The sequence below is a fragment of the Podarcis gaigeae genome (assembly GCF_964106915.1).
Source record: "Podarcis gaigeae genome assembly, chromosome: 7".
In the NCBI taxonomy this organism is placed as follows: domain Eukaryota; kingdom Metazoa; phylum Chordata; class Lepidosauria; order Squamata; family Lacertidae; genus Podarcis; species Podarcis gaigeae.
Genome location: NC_139683.1, coordinates 70,271,695 through 70,289,033, shown reverse-complemented (window position 1 = coordinate 70,289,033; position 17,339 = coordinate 70,271,695). Strand labels below are relative to the sequence as shown.

Here is a 17,339-nt window from a genome sequence, read left to right as displayed (position 1 = left end):
GAACAAATCAGGCAAATAAGCTTTGATTTTGAGAAACTCTTCCCCCATTCCTGGGCCTGTGGCGATCTGACAGGGTCCCCGGATGTTTCACCGTCTATTGATCCCTGTGCTACCACTTGATTTCTCGCTGCCATCACCCAGGCCCTACCTGGTACAATCCTGAGTCCAGTCAGGTTTAAATTGGAACATAAACTTCTGTTTATTTATTGCAGTTTAACAAGCGTGTGGTTTCATAAACGGTATCGGTCAATTACAATCATAGGGTGCCTATCCAGATCTATAACTTCCATTACCTGCTCTCTCTCACTAAACCACCTCTCAGATATTTACTTGTCTTCCTAGCTCCTAACTGTTCCTGACTCAGCTTATTTTGCTACACTAACTCAACCTACCCACAGACTCTATCTCAATTCACACCCACTCCAACCAACCACCCAACTCCCAACGAACTCCTCTTCGCCCCTCCCAGAGCTGGTTTTAGAGTCCCTCTGACTCCACCCCCCTGGGTCCTGATTGGGTGACCTGTTTAACTATTTCACCTCCAGCACTCTCATATGTTAATGTCCAAGGGGCCCACAAGGTTCCTCACAGTGGTAGATTTGGGGCAGTACAAGCAATCTGTTCATACCAGATCCAAACTTTGCTCAGCAGTACAGCTTCTGTTTTTCTGCCTAATCCTGATAGAGGGAAAACTAGCCTTTAAAACAGTCTTCTATGCTGGGTTGCTCTGACACATGACTGAGCTGAACAGGCTCAGGATTCAGCCTAAGTTCACCTTCTCTGGCCCAGCCATGCATGGTCCTGGAATGCCATTTTTTCATACTTACATTGGCTTTGGCCAGCTGAGCTCCAGTTAAGACAGGATGAGCAAGTTATGCTAGGGCTGCCATTTTCCCAGACATTACCGGGATTTCAAAGGTGAATTTTTTGTAAACAATTGCTTTTTGAAATATGGCAACCCTAAGTTATGTCTGTGTATCTTTGGCAAGCTGAGAATCAGCCATCTGAGCTCTAGATCTACTGTATCTTAAGCTCTCATCCTTTCAAATCTTGCCATAGGATTTCCCCATATTGGATTGAATTTTATTAGTAAGCTGTGGAATGGTTATATATTGCACTATGTTTGTATATTTTGTCTGTTTTTATTTATGCTCATGAATAATCGGCTTGAATTTAGAAAAAGGAGCATGCAAAATTCATAAATAATAAGCAAGATGCTCCTTCCAGGAGTATTATGGGGTTGCTGTTGTTTTTTAAAAAAGAAAAATAATGCTATCTTGCACTTAACAGGAAACAATCTGTTCTGATTAAACTTTAAAATGATCACAGAGTACAATATGTCATCAGCCAATTCAAATTGAAGCCATTTTAAAATTACCATGGCAATTAGATTCTTGGAGCCTCCAATACCACTCTTTTAAGTAGAAGGTCACTCAGAGCTTCCACTGTAAGCCTTGGTTTTTGCGCTTTATTATTCAATTGTTAAAGGTGGGGAGGAGTGTATCTGTGGAACTGACACACTAGGTTACACTCTGAGTCCTTGATTAATCTTTTAATGAGGTATAAAGGAAGACTGCCTGATTCTGATTGCACAAGAAGATATTGTGTGCGGAGTTCAGTCACCTCACATTATTACAACTTAAGAGAGACAGGCTTCCAGAGGCATAATGGAAGCATTTGCCAATAGTATTTCATAGTAAAATATAAGTACCTATATCAATAGATCAGTGAGGCTGGACAATTGTTCTCAAAATGACCATAGCAGATTCATGGGGTGTGTAATGAGAGATGGTAGAAATAAATGGGGAGCACAATAGGAAATAAAACTTGGGGATCAGAATGCTTGTGTAGAGGGAGCAGGGAATGCACCCACCTTGGACTGTCTCATCTCCAATAAGATCCTACACTGAGTATGATAAGATTTACTCCTATTTATTTAGTTCATTCGTAATTTGTCATTCTTCAATCATAGAATTCATGGTAGCATACATGCATTTCCCTAGGAGTCTACCATACAGGCAGGGACCAGATTGAGACCTGCTAGCTTCAGCAAGGTTACACCATTGGTGTCTTCAGACCATGCTCTGGGACCAACAGTTTTGTTTACTATTGTAGCTTAATTATCTACAAATTGGTTCAAAGCTAGCCCCATGATGTTGCAAAGGGCAATACAACCATGACAACTAAAGGCAGTGCCAATTTCTACTGGCAGCCCCCCATGTGCAGGAGGAGGTATAATAACCTCCCTCTGGGCTGCAGCAGAGTAGCAGGAGGTAGCAGACTGTTCAGATATGTGGCATTCTGAATTTCTTTATTATTTACAGTGAATTAAAACAACCAAACATGGGTAGTGTGAGCTGAGTGTCTCACACACATCTTCTCTGTCCGAGAGTGGAGACCAAGAGAAGAAAGAATGGACGTTACAGAAGTTCACTTCCATTCCCAGACATAACAGTACAGAAATGTAAACATCTATATCATGTTACATCAGCAATGGGAGAATGAAAATACTGACACTTTCATCTTGAGCTTCCAATGACTTTTGTGTCTGCCCTGCGTTGGGGACACTAAGGGCTTAGGTTGCAACCAAGGCCTAACCATGTGTGTAAAACTGTTTCCCCAACATTACAGGAGGGAAGGTCCATAGGAAAGCCATAGTTATGGGACTACCAAACAGTCTTGCAGGATTGGGCTACAGCCAAAGCAAATAAATTCTCTATATATTCATAAAAGGCATTTTACTGTCTCCAATGGAGACAAGCAGTCTGCTAAGATACAAAAGGACATTTGCTCTCAAGAAAATCAATAAAGCTTACTTTTTTCAGTTGACATGAACCACACTGAGTGATATCGGAGTTCATTAAAAGACCTGGTCCACAAGGAACTGTTTCCTCTAATAGACAATTTCATGTTCATTGTGTTTTTACTTTAAAAGAAAATTCAGCTCCCTGAAGCTTGTTTTATTCCTCGCTGAGTTTTTTTTTCTGGCCTAGACACTTTGGAACATGTTTTTCTCCAGCAATCACACATACACCCTCTACCTCCATCCTACCACAGAGATCAAACTCTAACACCAACATGGAGAGGTCATGTCCTTATTTGCAGGGAGTAGCCTACACAGTTAACAGCAGAGCATCTTGAATCAGAGCTGTTTTCTTCAAGATGGTCATTGTAATGCAGGGTCATAAGTTCAGGGCTTGGGTGAGGGACCTGAACAGCAAAAGAGCAGGAACAAATAACAACATTAATTAAAGCCAACATATAGGATGTTAGGGAAACGGGGAGTCTTATGCCAAAGACTAACCTCTGAATGTAAGACAGGCACATGAAGCTACCGTAAGTGAGAAGTGTACATATAAAGACACATTAGTGCTTTATTTTTAAGAGGGATGTGGGTGGCACTGTGATCTAAACCACTGAGCTTCCTGTGCTTACAGATCAGAAGGTTGGCAGTTCGAATCCATGCAATGGGGTGAGATCCCATTGCTCTGTCACAGCTTCTGCCAACCTAGCAGTTCGAAAGCAGATAAATAGGTACTGCTGCATGAGGAAGGTAAACGGCGTTTTCATGCGCTCTGGCTTCTGTCATGGTGTTCCAATGCAGTTTAGAAGCAGTTTAGTCATGCTGGCCACATGAACCAGAAAGCTGTCTGTGGACAAATGCCTGCTCCCTTGGCCTGAAAGTGAGATGAGTGCCACAACCCCATAGTTGCCTTTGACTGGACTTAACTATCCAGGGGTCCTTTATCTTTACCTTCACCTATCTAGTGAAGGAGAGACTCCATTTTATGTGAAGCAATGTGACTCTATTTTGGAATCCACTGTGAACACTGCTAATGTTGAATAGAGTGTTGGAGGGCTTCTTCTCTGCTTGAAAGAAAGAGAGCAAAGCTGCAGGAGAAGGTAAAGGTGGAAATCTCTCATAGGAGCTCCAAGGCATGGCCTGAGATACAGAAGGCTGAAAGTGCTGAGCTCTGGAAAGGGAGGAAAATACATTTGTTTGGAAGAGACTGTAAGCCCATGCTGAGAGAAGCATGGGACTGTAAATATTATGCAAGTAAAGCTTTTGAATGTTAAAGCTGGGGCATTAATTTCCAAAAAAGGGTGTTGGGTTTTTTTATACATGATTTGAGCTTCTTAGTTGTGATTTCCCTACTCTTACTTCAACAGATCAATGGTCTGACAGGGATTGTCCATACTTCTGTTTGTCTCATGCCTAGAAAGCATGGGCCTAAAGGGTTTTCTCCTGCCTCTTTAGCATTAAACTGGAATAAATAGCAAACCTGATTTTCTGAAAGGTCCAGATAGTTACAGAAGCAGGCAGGCAGAGAACACTCTTCTGCTTCAGGGCACCAAAACCTGAAGCAGATTTGATGAGCAAAGAATATGCAACACTGTTGCACATTTGTATTGTCATTTCCTAAGCTTTATTTTGCATATTGTCAGCAGTAGAATTAATGTAGACATCTCAAGAATAATCAGAATGCATTGCTTTGGAGCATAAAATCTACAAAATGCAGATCATAAGGACTGAAGCACTCCATAAGATCCAAGTGACAGGGGGAGGAATGTACACCAAGTGTTCTTTGAGTTCTAATTTATCTCCTCAGTTCTAAAAGGAAAGCACTCTATGCACACAACCCATATTCAGCATCCTCTTGAAGCAATTATTGCTAAGATGCTTACCATTTTAACACTCATTTGTAGTAGTGTTTCTAATTATTCTATTTTGCTGGCTTCAGCTCCTTCACAAAATCTGTCCCATCATCCTATTTACTAAATTCTTCATGCCACTAATGATCTTTTTTTCTTAGTCTCTTTACAGTTTGGCTTAATCACACTGGCTTCTCTTGTGCTGTTTTAATGCTTACATTTTACTGATCGGCAAATCTCATTCTTCATGCATCATATCCTTGATAAGTAATTTCTTTTTCTATGGGGATCCTCCATTCATATAATGGACTCAAAATATATAGACATTTGCTAGGCTTAAGATGCAAAGTTCCCCTACACTATGAAAATTTGCTGCAGCAGCAAACAAGAGCTTTATACATAGCATACCAAGGAATATAGAAACTGTGATGTGGCATTGGCACTGCATGTAGCCGTGAAGGTCAGATTGAGGGTGCTCAAAAAGTACTATTCATGTTTAATACATAAATTTGCATCTTTTCTTAAATAGACCAGCCTTCCCTCATCTGATACCTTCCAAATGCCTTGAACCACAACTCCTACTCTCCCTGACCATTCACTATGATGGATAGGACTCATAGGAGTTGTAGTCCCAAACATTAGGAGGTCATCCGTTTGGAGAAGGCTGGCTTAAACCATCCAATATATGTTTTGCATGGAAGGCAGAGGAGAGCACATGCATAGCATAAAGAAGATTCCAGGTTTCGACTTCCGCCACAGCCGCCATGGCGAACTGCCAATCCCATGGTAGCAGATGCCAGCCGTGCAGTCAATTGAGGATAATTTGGGAGTAAATTTTAAAAAGAAAAAATTGTCCAGTAGCACCTTAGAGATCAACTAAGTTTGTTCTTGATATAAGCTTTATTGTGCATGCACACGTCTTCAAATACACTGATACAGACCCTTGTATATAGCGGGAGGGTGGGGTAGGGTTTTTCTCAGAAGGGTAGTAGGAGATGGGTGATTGACTCAGTGGGTATGGAAAACCTGTTGATGACTGTAAACGACTGCAATTAGTCCTACAGGAAAAAGCAAGGGATAGTATGCATATAAGGTAGCTTCCTATGTACTGTCAATGGAGAAAAAACTTCAACGTTCTGTTGTGTTATGCCCATGCCCAAATGGCAACATTCTGATGGGCTGTTTCAATGTGGCAGTTTTCAGCTTGGGGGAAAGGAAGTACTTCCCCCGCAGTTCATAAAGATTACCCTACTAGTCAAAGTAGGAGTCCCAGGCCATTCCCCGAGAAACTATTTACATTGCTACACGCCACCTCAATCTCCATGTGGCATGAGATTCCAGGGCTACAAGGCATGTTTACCAAGGACTGTATTCCCTTTTGGACAATGAGGTACAGCAGAGTCTGTCGTGTCTTTATGATATGTGGCTTATTTACAGATATGTACAACCTGAATCCAATGGAGGGATCTCCAGCATTAAATTCCAAGAGGTTCTGGATTCTCCCATAGACACAGCTTTGCCTTCAAAACAGAGAGCAGCATTTTCTGATCCTGCTTCTTCCTTAGTTTACATGTTGTTGTCCTCTCTTCAGCTCACTGCTTAGTAACTCTTTTGCTTAACTCCTAGTTGGCATTCTAAACTTCCCCTAAAATATTGCCATTTATTGTTGTTTTCTTGAAAAAAAATTAAAGATTTTCTTGTGTTAGAAAAGTTAATGCATTGTCTCTTCTTTCAGCTCATACTTTTCTACAGATCAGTTACATTCTATGTAAAACAACACTGTTGTATACAGTGTTACCCTCGTTCTTGTTTAAATCCCATAAAACTATTAAACAAAGGGCCTAAAATTACTTTGCCAAATCACAGGGGTTTTTAGTTGAATTTAGAATTATATGGTCAAAAGCCTGCTCTCTTCTCCACTGCAGTTCTGGTAATGAAAGTGTATTTTATTTTTTAAAGGATTGCTTGTACATAATACTGCTGCAGTAACATTTCTATAACTCCCCAGGAATATCCCTACCTTGCAGATCAATGAGATAGTGTGGGAAACTGTCCAAAATTTGTTCTCAGCATAGGAAAGAAAAAACAGCAGCACATGGGAAAGCCGTGATTCTAAAACAGTTAAATTGGTTTCTGTGTTTTAGAGTCCTGCAACATTTAGCACTCCATTATCTTAGCTCCTGTATATATGAATACTTATCTGAGCTTCTTCTATGATCAAATACAAGTTCAGGAGTCCAGTGATGCAAGTTCAGGAGCAAAAAAAAAGTAGAAAAAGAATTAATGAAGTAAATCTCACATTTCTTTCTTTTTTAATGTTACCCCATAGTCACCCCTAAAGACTTTCTGTACGTTCCTTTCTGGGAATGGGGTGAAGAGTGTTTTTGAATGACATTGGAACTTCCATTAATTCATGTTAATGGCTTTCTGCAGCAAATGTTAAAAGCAAGGTCACTGATACAATAGCTTAAGTTGAAGGACACCATTCACATAATTCTCTTTTTAAAATACTCTTCACCAAACACATCCTGCATTAATTATGCTACAGGATACTTTAAGTTGAACTTTCTAATGTGCATTTGTCATCCCTGTTATATATGATGGCTGATCTGCCACTTTGCTAATTTTGAAAATTATCTATTCCACAGTGGCCAAATATAGTTCAACTAAAGCATTGTGTTCATTTATTTTTCAATACGTTTTTCTAAACAATGGGTTTAAGCAAGGCAGGTTCAACTGCTAGATCAAACCCAGTTCCTAGCAGAAATCATCTTATCATTTGATCTTTAAACACAGGACGATTCACAGCTGAATAGGAATAATTGTAATAATCAACTCTGTTGAAAAGCATTGTTTTTTGAGTGGATACAAAAGACAATGGATGGTGATGATTGCTTTGTAATGTATTCACACACGCTAACCATCATGGGATGAAATTTTGTTTGGTTTGGATTCTAATGCAAACCTACCCAATTCACCTCCTGGCAAATAGAAGGGGAAGAAATGGAGGCAGTGAGAGATTTAACTTTCTTGGGCTCCATGATCACTGCAGATGGTAACAGCAGTCACAAAAATAAAAGATGCCTGCTTCTTGGGAAAAAAGCAATGACAAACCTAGACAGCATCTTAAAAAGCAGAGACATCACCTTATCGACAAAGGTCTGTATAGTTAAAGCTGTGGCTTTCCCAGTAGTGATGTATGGAAGTGAAAGCTGGACCATGTAGAAGGCTGGTTGCCGAAGAATTGATGCTTTTGAATTATGGTGCTGGAGGAGACTCTTGAGAGTCCCATGGACTGCAAGAAGAACAAACCTACCCATTCTGAACGAAATCAGCCCTGAGTGCTCACTGGAAGGACAGATCCTGAAGCTGAGGCTGCAATACTTTGGCCACCTCATGAGAAGAGAAGACTCTCTGGAAAAGACCCTGATGTTGGGAAAGATTGAGGGCACAAGGAGAAGGAGATGACAGAGGACGAGATGGTTGGACAGTGTTCTCGAAGCTACTAACATGAGTTTGACCAAACTGTGGGAGGCGGTGGAAGACAGGAGTGCCTGGCATACTCTGGTCCATGGGGTCACGAAGAGTTGGACACGACTAAACGACTAAACAACAAACAACAACAACCCAATTCACACTTCCCAAAACAATATGCAAACTCAAACACAAATTGGGCTGCAGATTTTTGCAATGTGTACAAAAATGCATATATTAGGGGAAATAACATAAAATCCATTTTATTAGGGAAACGGCTTTCAAAAAAGCATACATTAGGCAAAATTGCATACAAAATACGTACATCGGGAGAAATTTTCACTAAAATGCAGGTGACACTTTTTATTTGAAAACAAATGAAACAAACTGATGCAGAGATGTGGAGACTTGAGCTAAAGATGGGGGGGGGGGGGAGAGAAATCGAATATGACAGATGTGTCCAGCCCTATCATGAACTGACCATTGTTTCCAACATTTAGTTGTCATTTAGCTATCCCAGGGCTTGTAGCCCTCAAAGTCCAAATAACCCCCACAGAGAGCTAGATTTCCCTGAGTAGTGAGGACTGGCTATTAAACAACTTTTGATCTACAGTGTTGCAATGTCCTTAGATCAGAAGGTAGCCAATGTGGTGCCTTGTGGATGTTGTGGACTCCAACTCCCATCAGTTCCAACCAGCATTGGAATGGTCAGGGTTGCAGCAGTTGTCATTCACAACTTCTGGAGGGCACCTATTTACGAACTCTACCTTAGACTATGCATGGGTTCAAATTACGAGACGCCAGATGCTGAAGAGGACAGGGATGATGCAACCTTGTAAAGAAGAAGGAATTTAAGCAGATACGATTTGCCATGAAAGAAGCAGCTTCTGAAGTTTCCTGATGTAAACAAATATCAAAGGCACCAGAGCCTTTGTTTTTGACTCAAGGCACTCTGCCATGGTCAATTTTTCAACAATGCCCATTTTTGCTTTCTTATTTGAGCAGCAAAACCAGGAAATCTACATAGCCACTGATGGATCACTATACGCGAGTAATGAGCTGCATAATTTTGAGGTCCGATTTCGGGGTGTGTTTTCCCTATGGAAGTTGAAGCTGATTATAAACCAATATTAATCTGTAATCCTATACATCTTTACCTGCAAATAGCTCCCACAAAGGCAGGCGGCTTATTTCTGAGTAGGATCATGCAGTTAATATCTTACAACCCAATACTATTCATATTTACTCAGAAATAAGTCACATTAGGTTCAACAGAGCATGTTCTCAAACATGTGTGCATCATACTACAATCTTAAAGCAATTGTGGCTATTTGGGAGCTAAAAGGTCCATGTTGCTTTAGAGGACATTAACCGATTCCTACTGATGCAGAAAATTCATTTAGCTATAACTCACATATTATTTAGTGTCTATAGGCAACAAGCCAACCTTCACCATAAAGTAATTGTTTGTCAGTTGTATGAAAAAGAGGATAAAGTCTTATAGAAGCTGTGCAGAAGATCAAGTCAGCTATGTTTCTCAGTGGTGTAACTTCTTGTGATAAATGTTTGTTATGGGATGCAATAGAGAAAGTAACTCATGAGTACTTCATAGTTGCAGACAATTGGTTTGTCTAATCTTGCAGAAGCAGATTTAGGGGAGCGCTACAACTATGATGTAGAATGGAAGATGAGAGGCAGGGTTGCCAAATTTTGGCACTGCACAGGATCCCGCTGAAATTTCAGGTCTGCCGCTGAATCCTGTCTTCGTAGAAAGCACTTTTGCAAGCTACCAAATATGGAACTGGTTCCTAACTATTTAGCATCTTTTAACACTGTTTTAATTATGAAACTCTATAAGCCATTCAGTAGATGCTCTAACAGCTGTGAAATATGATCTTATGTTCATGGAATCTCATTTTGCAAAGCTTCCAGACTGTACACAGCTGATCATTTTTAAGCCACTATGCTTGAGCTATCAAGGTTATGTTACTGTGCAATTTATTTGGCGTTGTTAAAGAATGCATGTGGCCAAATCATTAGGCAATTCATCAAGCATCTGCTGTTGCAGGGGAAATGAGACATGCTTTATAAATGTCAGTGCTTTCAGCAACATTTCTAAATGGAAATAGATGGTGGAATAATGATGGCTTTTAGTTTTGGGAACGTAAATCGGATTCTGCATCCACCCAATCCTGAGAAAAAGAAATGACCACTGTGTGTTTTTCTGTTTGTTTGTGCCATTCCCCCCCACCCAGTTGCCTCATGTAAAGAGCCCATAGGCAACATACAGTATGGTATAAAACATTAATTGATGTGAATGCAGGTTTTATCAGCTGACAGTGTAAGGGTAGGAAACGCCAGCTTAACCAGACTGATACTGAACATATCCAGGTAGGTAATGGGATTACAGGATCACCAATCTGTTATAAGTGGTTTTGTGTATGCATAGAAAAATAAAAGGTCTTTACAGGCATTATTTATGTACAGTGAATGTTTGTGAATTAGAATGAGCCAAAATGCCTCAGAAAATGATTTTCTGACTTAAAAAAATACAAACAAAACTTATTTCACCAAGCTCCTCCTGAATTGTTGGAGAATTTCCAAGAATTGAAAAGAATATTCAGTGATATGACCTTCTCCGTTTTACCACCTATTTGTTTTCAGGCACAACTGTTTACTATATATTTTTCAATATGGATTTCTTTTTGTTGAAGGAAGCTCCTTCCACTCTCCAGCCTTTATTGCTTCCCTCTTCCAAAAACACAAACTAACAATAGAGTTCCATTCATCATCAAGTGAATTAAAAAAATTCAGAGGAGAATTTCGAAGATGAACTCTGTAGAGGCATTTCAATTTCTCCACCAAAGAAGCATAACCCATGACTTCCTTCAATAATTATATTGGGACGGAAACATCAGTACAACTGAAGTTCACCATTTTATTTGTGTGTGGGGTGTGTGCGAACTTCAACAATTGGTGGGAACTCAAAAACTAAATTCTTAGAAAGTGTATCAGAAAATTCTTTTCTGAAAGTTTCTCCTGAGTGGGATAGCTTCATCCCTGTCCTTTAAAAAATATATGAATTGCCCCATGAATTATTCTTTCTTTATTTCATGTCAACAATTGTTCTGTTTTTCCACCCTTCTTTTAAGTCTGCCTATGTTATGCAATTCCACCCCTTTTTAAAAGTCTTCTGATCCTTTGACCTTCTCTCATCCAGCATCTCATCCCACTCCTTCACTTTCTTTCTAAAGTGCTTGGCCAGATTCTTTTCTACCAGTATTTTATACTTTCTTCTCTCCCTGTTATCTTATTGGTCTTTTCTGATTTGGTTCTCACACTTCTTATTCTGAAGTGTTCTTGGGTCTTTGATGCTCTTCCTTTCTTTTCATGATTCCCTTGCTTTTTCAGGTACTGTTTCTGCAGTGGTTTCAGTCATATCTCTCCTTTAAGAAATCTTTCTGTAGATCCCTTTCTTCATCTTTCTCCTTTGTACAGGAGTTCCTCAGTGATCAGTATTAAAACATCTTACACTTGGTCCCACAATAAGTGTATTTGATCTTCACCCCACTGCTGAGCCAATGAAGTACTATTCTACTGATGTTTCCCTCTCATATCTTGCCCAAATACCTGCTGATTTCTCTAAACTCATTGGACGAATGCCCTTTTTATTTTTTTTCAGACTTAATACTGCTAGCTTTCAGTCTTTCCTACTGCTTTTCATTCCTTTTGCAAAATCACTTTCTCTTGTTCTCGACAATGTGGTTGCTTTCTGTTCTCCAAGCAATAAATCTTGGAATTCTTTTTGATTTTTCTCTTTCATTTTCTCCCTATAGCCTGGCTCTTGCCAATTCTTCTCATTTTCAGTCAACATACCCAAAGTCTGCTTTTTCCTTTCTATCGTCAGTATCAATTCTTTAGTTCCTTCTCCTATTATTTTCTGCACTGATTATTCTAAGATTATTTTTGTTGGTTTTCCAGTTTCTACTTTTTCTCTCTTTGCCCCGTTCCAAATTATCTTGCTCCAAATACACATCTTGTATTAACCTGAAATTTTATGCCCTTAATTGCAAGTGCCCCCACTGTCTTATTTTTTCATATCTATCTTCTCCTCCTCTGTATGTTCCTCATTGCATCTTTTAATCTACAGGCACCAGTCTTCTTGTTCGGCCTAAATTGCCCTCTGAATTGCACATCTGCATACTATTTGCTGATCAGCACCCTATCATAGAAATGCTTTGGAATGTGACATTCAACTCTCTTGTGTTTTCACATTTCAGTGCTTTCTTAAAACATCTTTATTCCCCCCCCCCTGCTTTATTTTTTCCTCCTACGTTTTAATTTCTTTTGCTTCATCGATAATCTAGATAAGGCCTCTACAGCTCTTATCCTTTTTGTACCCCCCTAGAAAATTTAAGCTTGCTTTTGTTGTTTTGTAACAAACTGAATAAAAATGCAGTACGCGGCTGATTAATTCCTAACATTTTATGGCCTGCATGTTTGGGATGGAGGGAAAAAAATTGTTTGCTTCATATTTACTTATTTATTTAAAACATTTCTATCATGCTTTTCCTTCAGGAAGGTGAAGATGGCAGACAAAGTTCTCATCTACTCCATTTCATCCTCACAACAACTATGTGAGCTAGGGTAGGCTGAGAGCAACTAACAGAAGGTCACCCAGAGAGCTTCATGGCCAAGTGGGAACTTGAACCCAGGTCCTTTTTACAGCATTCTAACCACTACTGCCAAATGTGACCCTACCCAAGTCACACTTCTCAAAACAGTATGAATGAATGAATGAAGTTTATTACAGTCACAGACCAGGATAAAAATCAACAAAATATAAATAAAATAGCAGTTAGGAATTTTTTTTAGCTAATAAATGTTGGAGCAAATAAGGACAAAGAAACAAGCATAGGGTAAAACATCTGAATAAAATACAAGATTAAACACAGATAATGGATGGATAAAAACTGATATTTAAAACAGATAAGAACTAAAAAACAAATAAAAACATGCAGTTAAAACAACTGTAAGAGCGTAAGATCTAAAAGACTCGCAGTTAAAACAACTATAAGAGACTGCAGAGTAGAAGCCTCTGAAATAGATGACAGGCACAGCATTAGAGACTGATGTGCAAATATGGTTAAAACAGACAATTAAAACAATGTACAACAATAAATTTAGAAACAATGTGCAACAATAAGCTATCACAGGGAGTTGACTCAGAGTCACCCATGGAAACGAGTTTGGGGATTTTCATGCCGGACTATTTTGAGTTGGGCGATGGTCTGCGCCTACAGATTTGTACACAGAATCTGGTGACCATCCAGGTCTTCTGATCTCTGCCTAACAGCAAAAGGTTAAATTTTTGCTTTTGCGGGAGGTTGGCTCAAAACAGTATGCTAACCAAAGTATATTGAGGCTCAAAACAGTATGCTAACCAAAACATATTGCAATAGTGAAAATAACATGCAGAAATGCATTGTATTAGAGGAAACGGCTTGCAAAAATCTGCATATTAGGCAAAAAATGTATATATTAGCAAAACATACACTATAACAATTCCCCTCCTATGGGATGCAATGAAAGCAGTCATCAATGGAGCTTGAACAAAAGAGAAAAAATCCCTTAAAAAACAATCCTCAAAAATTAGCAAAATAGAACAAGACCACGGCCCTCTCATCATGCTACAAACAGGAGCTTTAAAAACTTCTTAAACTTATAGAACAAAAAAGGAGGGAACTAGATTCCCTAGAAATCAGCAAAACAATGCTCAACATTCTATACTCTAAACAATGGTTCTACGAGTATGGAGGGAAAAACTCCAGACTGTTAGCAAACATGTGTGTGTGGGGGGGGATCACTCAAAAAAGAGAGAAAACATTGTATCACCAAAAAAGAGGGCAGCATAACATTCTCCCCCAAAGAAAAAAACCTCAGAATTTGCAGATTTTTACTCTAACCCATTGTGGCGATCACACAGGGTCCCTGGACATTTGACGGTCTATTGATCCCTGTGCCACCACTGTGATTGCTTTCCCGCTGCCACCAACCGGTTTCTCTCGGGTACACACGGAGTCCAGACAGTTGTTAACATTAACAAATAATCAAGTTTATTATAAGCATGAACAAGTTTATGGTTTCAGTTAATTTTTCTCGTCAGTTTCTTAATCTTAGTTTCTTTACTGACCTATACGTTCCTAAGAACTTCAAACTGATTATCTCAACTATATATCTGACTCCTCCTATCAGTTTCTCTCACTCTCTCACAACACAACTCGACCAACCCACAGATTTATCCTCCCTCTTCCTTCTCCAACTCCCAACTCTCAACTAACTTCCAAACAACACCAACTCTAACTCTACTCCTCCCCTTGGGTTCCCACTGGCCAATCACTTCACACTCATTTAACCCTTTCCTTATGACCCAACTAGGAGGGCAAACACCACACCCAGATTAGCAAAATATGCTCTAAAATGCTGGCAAAATTTTGTGAGGATTTGAAAAGCAAAGCAAGACGAAACTCAAACTGATGCAAAAATGTGGTGAACTTAAGCATGGAAAGATGAAAAACTGAAATCAACAGATTTGTCTATTCATAGTATCCATTTAATCTCCCATTGATGGTAGACTCTGCCTTCTATGGACAGCTGAGCTGGACTGCCAAGACACCAGCCTTAGTTATCCACTGGAGTGGACTTTCCTATTCTCCTTACATTCTAGAATCTGGAGAATTCAAGAAACTGGTGCCCAGTATGGGAGGGGGAGTGAAAGAATCCCGAGAGCTGACAGTTAAAGGAGGAGGATGGCAGTTAAGTAAACTTCCCTAAATTGCACCCAAGAGGAAACATAAAGACTTGCCTTATTTAAACATGGAAACTTTAAACCCTCCTACATGTGTCAAATGGTGTCAGAGTAACAGGCTGGGCATTTCCTTTGAATGCTTCTTAAATCCTTCATCTGACTGAAATAAGGAGGGAAGTTTTCCTGTGCCGTCATTAACAAGGAAATCACCCTTCCCTGCTGCAGTTTCAGCAATCAATTCACACATGTTCGGGTTTAGCAGTTCTTCAAATGCCAAAATATCCAACTTCTTCCCTTGATTCAGTACTGTTCTTTCTGCCTCTATCATTAAAGGTAAAGGTAAAAGCATCATTTCTTGCTCACTTATTAATCCCTCACCCCCAGCAGCTTTGTACAATCAATTCTCCCTTCCTCCCCTAACAACTTTCCTACCTTTCCCATCACCTCTCGGCCAGTTTAGCTTCCTCAGTCATCAACCTATTTAAATGTACTTGGTGCCCTGCCGAACCGAGGCCCTTATCTTCTTCCTCATACTTGAGTGTGACCTTCCATTTCTGAAGGACAAAGAGAACCCAGCAATACATCTCTTATGTCCAGCCTCAAGCTCCTGCTAACTCCATCTGAGCCTGGAGGTCTGTGGAGCATACTTTATACATTTCTGTCCCTATAGAAACCAGAACCTAAACACTGTGACATAGGAAGCAGGATCCTCTTGTTCATTCCTAAGGAAACCTGTCTCCTATGTCACAATGTTTGGGTTCTAGCTTAGTAGTTTTGTTGCTAGGGGCAGTTGTCAAGACAACAAAAGGGTCTTGCTTGTGGAGACAGAACAAAACAATACAAGTATAGCAAGTGGGTTCCATGATCACTGCAGATGGTGACAGCAGTCACGAAATTAAAAGACGCCTGCTTCTTGGGAGAAAAGCAATGACAAACCTAGACAGCATCTTAAAAAGCAGAGACATCACCTTGCTGGGTAGAGTAGAGTTTTTATTCAAAGCCATTCATTCAGATTTTCTTGATCACATATCAAAGCTCTCCTTTTCTCATTCCAGTATTTGTATTATAAACAGTCCTCTGTATTTCTGTGTGTAACCATGTGCATGTGCACATTTCTGGAACTAAGGTCAAGATTTTGGCTTCAGATTGGTATACTGCTACTTACTTTCAAAGTTTTGCAAATTTGCACAAAGTAGAAAACATAAATGTTGGAACCTGCAGGCCAGAAAGCTGATTAGCAGGTGTAATCTGGAGCTGGGAAATAGCAGGTAGGGTGGGGTTAACCCAGGGGTCAGCAAACTCTTTCAGCAGGGGGCTGCTCCCCTGTCCCTCAGACTTGGGGGGGGGAGACTATATTTTGACAAAAAAATAGTGAACTATGCCCCACAAATAACCCAGAGATGCATTTTAAATAAAAGGACACATTCTACTCATGTAAAAACACACTGATTCCTGGACCGTCCACAGGACAGATTTAGAAGGCAATTGGGCCGGATCGGGCCCCCGGGCCTTAGTTTGCCTACCCAAGGGTTAACCTCAAATACACCACCATTGCTTCTTTGATACAGAACACCATTTTGAAAGCCACTTCTGTTTAAAGGGCCATCCAAAAAATGCTATAGCTATGTGTCTGTTACTGCTCCTTTGTCCCTCTCAGAGCAGCAGATTACTTCTATGGTGATATCCTTCCCCCCCCCTTTCTTTTTTGCAGTTGTCATTTTTATCTTGTGCATCGGAAATTGGAATGGGCTTTGCAATAACAGCTGTAGGAACACATTTGCCACTATTGTACATTAGCTTTCTGAATGCGTAATTGTTCATCAGATGTGTTGATACCTCTGAAGGAAACGGGCTTCACATTCAAACATTTCTTTAAATGGACTGTACTTCGTTAATGAAAGAGGCTTGGGGCTAAGCATGAATTAAATTAGATAAATCACTTCCTTCCTTCTCATCCTTTCGTGTTGGCAAGCATTCTCAGTGTCCTGATATGACAGTGAATAATGTTACACAAGGCATTTTTCTCTCTCAAAGAGGAACACAAAATTCCTTCCAGGGTTTTTCTTACTAATACGTTTTGGGGAGGCGGGGCTATTTTTTTGACAGGAAGACTACAAGCACCTCCTGTGGTTTTTAGCAACCGACATTCAGAGGCATACTGCCTCAATGGTAAAGGTACATAGCCATTCCCTCCCCTCCCCCCCCCAGCTTTTCAACATTACGTTTGAATAATTTTGTTTGGAATGATATAATGAAGGTCTTTAAGAGTTGAGCACTGAGCAGAAACAGGATGAGCACTGAACAAAGAGATTTCAAGTTCAATGCTATATTATTATAATTGCTGGAAACACAAATTGTAGGATATGTTATGCCTTTAAACTCAGACATGACGAAGAGAAAGAAA

At 39.9% G+C, this 17,339-nt stretch overlaps 1 long non-coding RNA gene across 3 annotated transcripts; it reads right to left on the bottom strand.

The window, feature by feature from the left end:
* Positions 1-2,290: 2,290 nt before the first annotated feature.
* Positions 2,291-15,697, bottom strand: LOC310848422. Of its 3 annotated transcripts, XR_014566353.1 has the most exons (3): positions 15,368-15,697; positions 6,102-6,864; positions 2,291-3,210 (listed from the first exon to the last, which is right to left on the bottom strand). It is a non-coding gene; the product is annotated as an uncharacterized lncRNA (long non-coding RNA). The 3 variants fall into 3 exon arrangements; XR_014566352.1 differs by having other exon boundaries at positions 2,291-6,864; XR_014566354.1 differs by having other exon boundaries at positions 2,291-6,861.
* Between the last annotated feature and the right edge of the window lie 1,642 nt (positions 15,698-17,339).